The sequence below is a fragment of the Diospyros lotus genome, chromosome 1 (assembly GCF_014633365.1).
Source record: "Diospyros lotus cultivar Yz01 chromosome 1, ASM1463336v1, whole genome shotgun sequence".
NCBI classification, from domain to species: Eukaryota; Viridiplantae; Streptophyta; class Magnoliopsida; order Ericales; family Ebenaceae; genus Diospyros; species Diospyros lotus.
The window spans coordinates 47,179,283-47,186,161 of record NC_068338.1 but is presented as its reverse complement, the minus strand read 5'-3'; the positions used below and the strand labels follow the sequence as shown (position 1 = coordinate 47,186,161).

The 6,879-nt window shown below is 38.8% G+C and overlaps 1 pseudogene; it reads left to right on the top strand.

Annotated features, from left to right (window-relative positions):
• The first annotated feature begins 1,385 nt into the window (after positions 1 to 1,385).
• Positions 1,386 to 6,461, top strand: LOC127794093 (cytokinin hydroxylase-like; annotated as a pseudogene).
• Positions 6,462 to 6,879: the final 418 nt, after the last annotated feature.

Genomic DNA, 6,879 nt, shown 5'->3' with positions numbered 1-6,879 from the left:
TTAAAAGTTTGAGGGGTTATGTATGGTTTATTTAATTATTTTGTCATTTCTATTTTGTTGAGTATGTTGGTTGGAGAATGAATGGTGTTGAAACTCAAAACACGATCATTTTCATAGAAACAATGGCGCTTGCAACACACTATCAAATTTAAGTTGTAATTTAGATACTAACTCAAAATTAAATTCCTAATTCTAAAAGTAAAATAGTTTATCATTGAATTATTAAAAAATATATTGACTAATTTGATTCAAGATTAAATATTTATTTGATTACTTTTCAAATATTATGACTATTTGAACTCCCAAACTTAAAATGTAATAAAATATTTGATAATTTATTTACATAATAATTTATTTGACATTTTATTATTTATTTTTTTATTAACTCGACAATCAATTTGGACAACTAATTTTGATATTATTCTTGACAAAAAGACTAAAATAGATATAATGCTAAATAATACAGATAAAATTTATAAAAATATTATTTTTAATAAAAAATATAAATTAATTTCTAAATATTAGATAAATTATACATACTTATTAAAAAATATATTGATATAATGTATATATATACATCTTTTATTTTTTTTCTTAAAAAATATTATCATTAATATATATACAATATATATACCTATAAGTGTATATATATATATATTGTATATACACTTACAGGTCAGTGACGCCACCAGCGATGGAGAAGGCGATGATTGATGATGACAGCGATCATGGAGGAGGGTCGACGATTGGAGGCAACTTGTGACGAATTTGGAACTAGATGAGGTGATGGCACGACCCACCAACACGAGCTATTTGCAGTGACCCAACTGCACGATGGCGATGGCGGTATGGAGGAAGGGCAACGGTGGCAACGACAGTAATGGCAGAGCATAGCTTTGGAGAAGATGATGGAGAAGAGAGTTTTGGGTAACGGTAATGAAAGATATTTTGATATTTTTGTTAGTCAATGATGCAACGTTTTTTGGCAAAGCTGGGTGTACCAGCTTTTGCTAAACGTTGCTATAGCAACTTTAAAATGGAATAACTTTTAAGATTATTATTTATGTCAAACACTTAACCATTAAAAGCATGCTATATAGCTTATCAGGTACACAAATAACTTATACGTGGTCAAATCGCTAAGCCAAACAGTCTCTTAATATCATCTATGTGTATATGCGTACTTAATTAAAACAAAAAAAAAAAAACAGAAAACACTTTTCAAATTAAGACTTGAATAACTAACACATTGATCAGACTGATCGGTGGGTAGTTTGGTTGCAAACTCTTCTCCCCTATAAATACCCATCATTTCTCGACACCATAACCTCCATCATCAAAGCACCTACCTATCTGTATAGCTGCTTCAAGCTGATACACTACACATATATACAGAGAGAGCGAGAGAGAGAGAGAGAGATGAGATTTCTTCTGGGTTGTTGCTTAGTCTTGTCTTTCTTTATTCTCTACATGCTGTGGACAGTGTTGTATTCTTGCTTGATTCTGCCCAACCAGGTTTATCAGAAGATTAGGAGAAATGGATTTGGTGGTCCAACTCCAAGTTTCCCATTGGGAAATATCAGTGATATGAGAAAGAAAAACACTTCTTCCTCTTTGATCTCTTCAGAAATCTCCCATGACATCCACTCAACCGTCTTTCCCTACTTTGCGAAGTGGCAGAAAGTGCATGGTACGTAATTAATGTAAACTTAATTAACAAATTCACAGATACATATATGATTGCATATATATATATATATTTATTTTTTGTTTGTTGTTTGGATACTGCAGGGAAGGTGTTTATGTACTGGCTGGGTGCAGAGCCATTTCTGTACATAGCAGATCCAGAGTTCTTGAAGAAGTTGTCAACAGGGGTTATTGGGGAAAAGCTGGGGAAAGCCCACCGTGTTTAAGAATGACAGAGAACCCATGTTTGGCAACGGCTTGGTTATGGTTGAAGGTGAAGAATGGGTTCATCATAGACATATCATCACCCCCGCTTTCTCTCCTGCCAACCTCAGGGTCTCTCTCTCTCTCTGTCTCTCTCTCTCCATATACAATCTAGTTAAGAAGAATTTTTTTTTTTTATGTATTAATTCGTAAAGCGAGCCATGTGAGACATGCAAATCGAACCATGCACCAATTCCTTCGATGGAAAGATCTTAACATGAGTTTCCATTTTCGACTGTCGGGTGGCCAGATCATCAGATACTATCAAGATTCCAAAAACTTATATCACATAAACAGGGGAGATAAAAGCTGTTGCTTCATCTTATTCAAAAACAATAAGTCTCTCTGCTTAATTTCTCAACCTATCATCTGTAATTTCTTTAGAAACAGTTAATATACGACAATCCAACATCAAACTATTGAAACATGTTTATGTTTCGATCATAACTCAGCTCACTATTATAAATTGAAAAAAAGTTAGTTTCCTTTTCAGGCTATGTCCACCTTAATGATCGAGTCCACGACAAAAATGCTCGACCGGTGGACTGCGCTCATCCTCTCCGGCAACCCGAAAATTGACGTCGAGCGAGAGATCACGAGCACGGCGGGAGAAATCATAGCGAAGACGGGCTTCGGCATGAACTACGAGAACGGACAAGAAGTGTTCGAGAAACTACGACCTATGGAGCTCACTCTCTTCAAATCCAATGGCTACGTTGGCGTGCCGTACAGCAAGTTCATGTGCCCCAAGCAAACCCTAGAAGCGAGAAAGCTGGGCAAAGAGATAGACTCTCTTCTGCTTTCAATCATCAGGGCCAGAAGAAAATCATTGGACGGAAGTCCACAGAAGGATTTGCTGGGGCTGTTGCTGGTGGAGAATCACGCCGACGGACGGGTGGGTAAGACTTTGACGACGAGACAGCTTGTGGATGAGTGTAAGACCTTCTTCTTCGGCGGCCACGAGACGACGGCGCTGGCGCTGTCGTGGACCCTTCTGCTTCTGGCTCTACACCCGGAGTGGCAGGACTAGCTCCGGCGAGAGATCAGGGAGGTCGTCGGAGATGGAAAGGTGGATGCCACCATGCTTACTGGCCTGAAGAAGGTACGAAATAGCAATGCATTATTGTACCTCATATTATGTGTTACTGGCCTGAAGAAAGTACGAAATAGCAATGCATTATTGTACCTCAGTCTCACTAACGCGGCGACGCACGGATTGACAAACTTGTTTAAATTACAATTTAACCCTCCATCTAAAATTACAAATTTAACCCTCAGTCTCACTATCTCTTTACTGGCAGCTCCTGTTCTCTCACTTTCACTCCCCCTCTCTCTCTCTCTCAAAACCACTTTCACTTTCCCTCCCTCCAAAACCACTTTCACTTTCACTCTCTCTCTCTCTCAAAACCACCATCTCTCAAACCCACCATCTCTCCCCTATTCTCTCTCTCAAACCCAGTTGCAGCAGTGTCTCCCCCCCCCCCCCCTTATCTCAAACCCACTCCATCTCTCCCTCAGTTTCTCTCAAATCCAGTCGAAGTGTCTTCCTCCCCCCCCCCCCCCCCCCCCCCTTCACCCTGTCTCAAAACCACTCTTGCACTGCCAACACACAACTCTTGCACTGCCGTGGCCCAAGGATGGCCCTTCCGTCGTCGCCCGTCGTTGACCTCCCACGTTGCTCGGACCGCCACCGTCAGGCCCCCTCGCGGCTGTAAAAACAACATTTATATATACATTTATAAATATTTTTATTTTTTACATATACATATATACATTTATATATATTTATATATTTTCTTTTTTTTTTTTGCTGTTAGTTTTTTTGCTTCTGTTGTTTCTTTATGATGATTTAGCTGTTGAAACAAAAATTAAAAAATATAATTTATTTTAAATTATGAAAGAACATAATTTATTTTGATTGTATATTTGACAATTGAGTAAAAAATATTACTTGTGTTATTTTCGCTCATTTCATGTTCCGTTATTAATTTTTCTTCAATTTAAGGATATTAATTAAATTACTTAATTTAAATTATTTACTTATAAAATTATAACATTTGTGTAAAATAAGATTAATATTTTACTTAAATCAGATTGGAGTAAAATTACTTGATAAAATTGGAGTAGTGTAAAATAAAATTGGAGTAAAATTATAACTTGATAAAATTACTTAAATCAGTGTAAAATAAGATTGGAGTAAAATTACTATTTTTAAGATCAAATCTAATATAATTAGATATATATTTTTATTATTTTACAATTAAATATAACAATAACTTTTTTCTTATTATTTTACAATCAGATTTAACAGCAACAATCTTAATAGTTGTTATTAAAAATGTTAATATTAATATATATAATAAAATCACACAAGTAATAAATAATTTATTTTTTTTATTTAAGATCACTTTAAATACCAACTTATTACAACAACATCAATTATATATTAAAATCATCTCTTATTTTGTATTAAAATTACACTTCTTAAATTAAAAAAATACATAACAGAGAATGGGTGAAGTTTGGGTAGTTCGAGTAGCCGAGGGGGGGGGGGGGGGGAGGCGACGGCGGGTGGGGGCGAGGCGATGTGGGGGGCGGGCGACGGTGGTCAGTGGTTGGTGGGGGGTGACGGCGTCGGCGATGGCGATGGCGGGCTGGCGGTGTTTGCAGGGGAGACGGCTATGCGAGCAGGGGGCAACGGCAGGCGGTGTTGGCGAGGGAGACGGCGGTGAAGCCATCTTTGGGTGAGGCGATGCCAGAGGCTGTGTGGGGGGCGGGCGACGGTGGTTAGTGGTCGGTGGGGGGTGTTGACGACGGCGATGGCCATGTCGGGCTGTGTTTGCAGTGTTAGCAGGGGAGATGGCTATGCGAGCAGGGGGGCGACGACAGGCGATGTTGGCAAGGGAGACGACGGTGGAGCCATCTTTGCGCGACGGCGGTGCGAACAGCGTTGGCGAGGTTGACGGCGACGGAAGCGTGAGAGCGGTGTGGGGGGCGGACGCTGCACCCACAGGGGTGGGTTTGAGAGAGATTGAGTTTGAGGGGGGTGGTTTTGAGAGAGAAAGAGTGGGGGAGAGACACTGAGAGGATGGTTTTGAGAGAGAAGAAAGAGAGAGTGTGGGTTTGAAATAGGCTTGAAAATGGGCGGGCAACTATAAAACAACTCAAAATTGTTTCAAGTTATCGCAAGATTTTGACACTAAAATCTCGCGATAATTTGGGTTTGTCAACCCATGCGTCGCCGCGTTCGTCCGTCTAGCATAATCCATGCATTATTGTACCTCATATTATGTGTTACTATTACTATGAATTCATACGACATGTACATCATTTTTGTACATTTTGGGATACACAAGAGATATTATAACCAAAATACTCTGCGCCTCACGCGCCTCATGAGAGATATTTTTGTTATTGGTACACCTTTGTGTAGCCCAAAGTGTACACAAAGGTGTACTAATAGCATTATTCCTATTAATATTCCATGCACGTGTAGCGGAAAAATTGCATCATCATTTATATCATAGCCTAATATCTAAGTATAAGATATTGTATGATTTGGTTATATTTCGTATAAAACTCTCTTAACAAAAATATTACGTAAATTATTCATTAACTTGAATGCATTGTCAAAATAAACATGACAACAAATAATTGACAACGATGTTGATTTCAATCGGAAGGTCAATGAGAAAAAATGAATCCGTCCCACTTCTTGCATTATAATAAAAGAAGAAGAATGTTGCTCAAATAGAGAGCAACCTATATCCAGCAAACACACAAAGGCAGAAAGTAAAGAACACGAGAGATTTTATCGTGGTTTACCTAAATAGGGCTACGTCCATGTTGAGCTCCGGTGAGAAAAGCTCACTGCACTATGAGAAATAGAGATTATACCCACGGAAGAAGCTCACAAAAACACTCTGTGCAATACTGATTTGATAAACAAAATCGTCCAAAATCACTAATACAGATTAGGGCACAACTATCAAGCCAAAAAGAAAATCATACATACATAGACCATGTACAGAACTTACTAACAAGATGAGGAAAGCCATAAGACTTCCTCAAACAAAAATAGCACCCGAAGAGCTTACCTTCTTCCCCTCTTTTCTCTCTTTGATCCCCGGCCTTACCTTCTTCTTTCTATCAATGGTGAAATCAGGTATATCAAATGTCGCTTCAAATCCCGAGAGAGAGATAGATAAATAGCTATCTTGGACGGATGAGATGAGGCAGCATAAAGCAAGATGGAGGGCTGAGATTTAATCGTGCAACATGATATTTCTTAGCACAGATGGTTGCCACGTGGCTATCCATCGGGTGCCAAAAGGCAGCCCAAGGTTGCCTACGCGACCTTCCAGCTCCGACTATTAAACGGTGTCACATTGATGCTTCACATATAAACAACAATCTCCACCTTGAAGCATCAAGCAGGTGGGTAACCTCACACTCATATTATGTGCAGCATGCTCATATTCTCACCTTCACTGCTCGTGTAGGTTAATTAACCTACTTTGACATATAGCAAGCCCAAGCAGTGCTTGAACTTAGATGCTGTCACTACCTTTGTTCCAATGTTGGCTGGGTTATCCTCAGTAGGCACTTTAAGGATTTCAATAGTTCCATCACTCACATGATTTCTTATAAAGTGATATTTAACATCAACATGTTTAGTTCTTGCATGATAAACAGGATTTTTACATAAATGAATAACACTCTGGCTATCGAAAATACCTTGTAGAAGCTTGATTTCTCGTAACAGTCCTTGAAGCCAAATAGCTTCCTTAAAAGCATCAATAACAGCCACATACTCTACTTCAGTGGAAGACAGGGCAACTAAAGGCTGCAGCTGTGACTTCCAGCTAAAGCAGTTACCACCCAATGTGAAGAAATATGCTGTGGTGGACTTACGGGAGTCCTTATCTC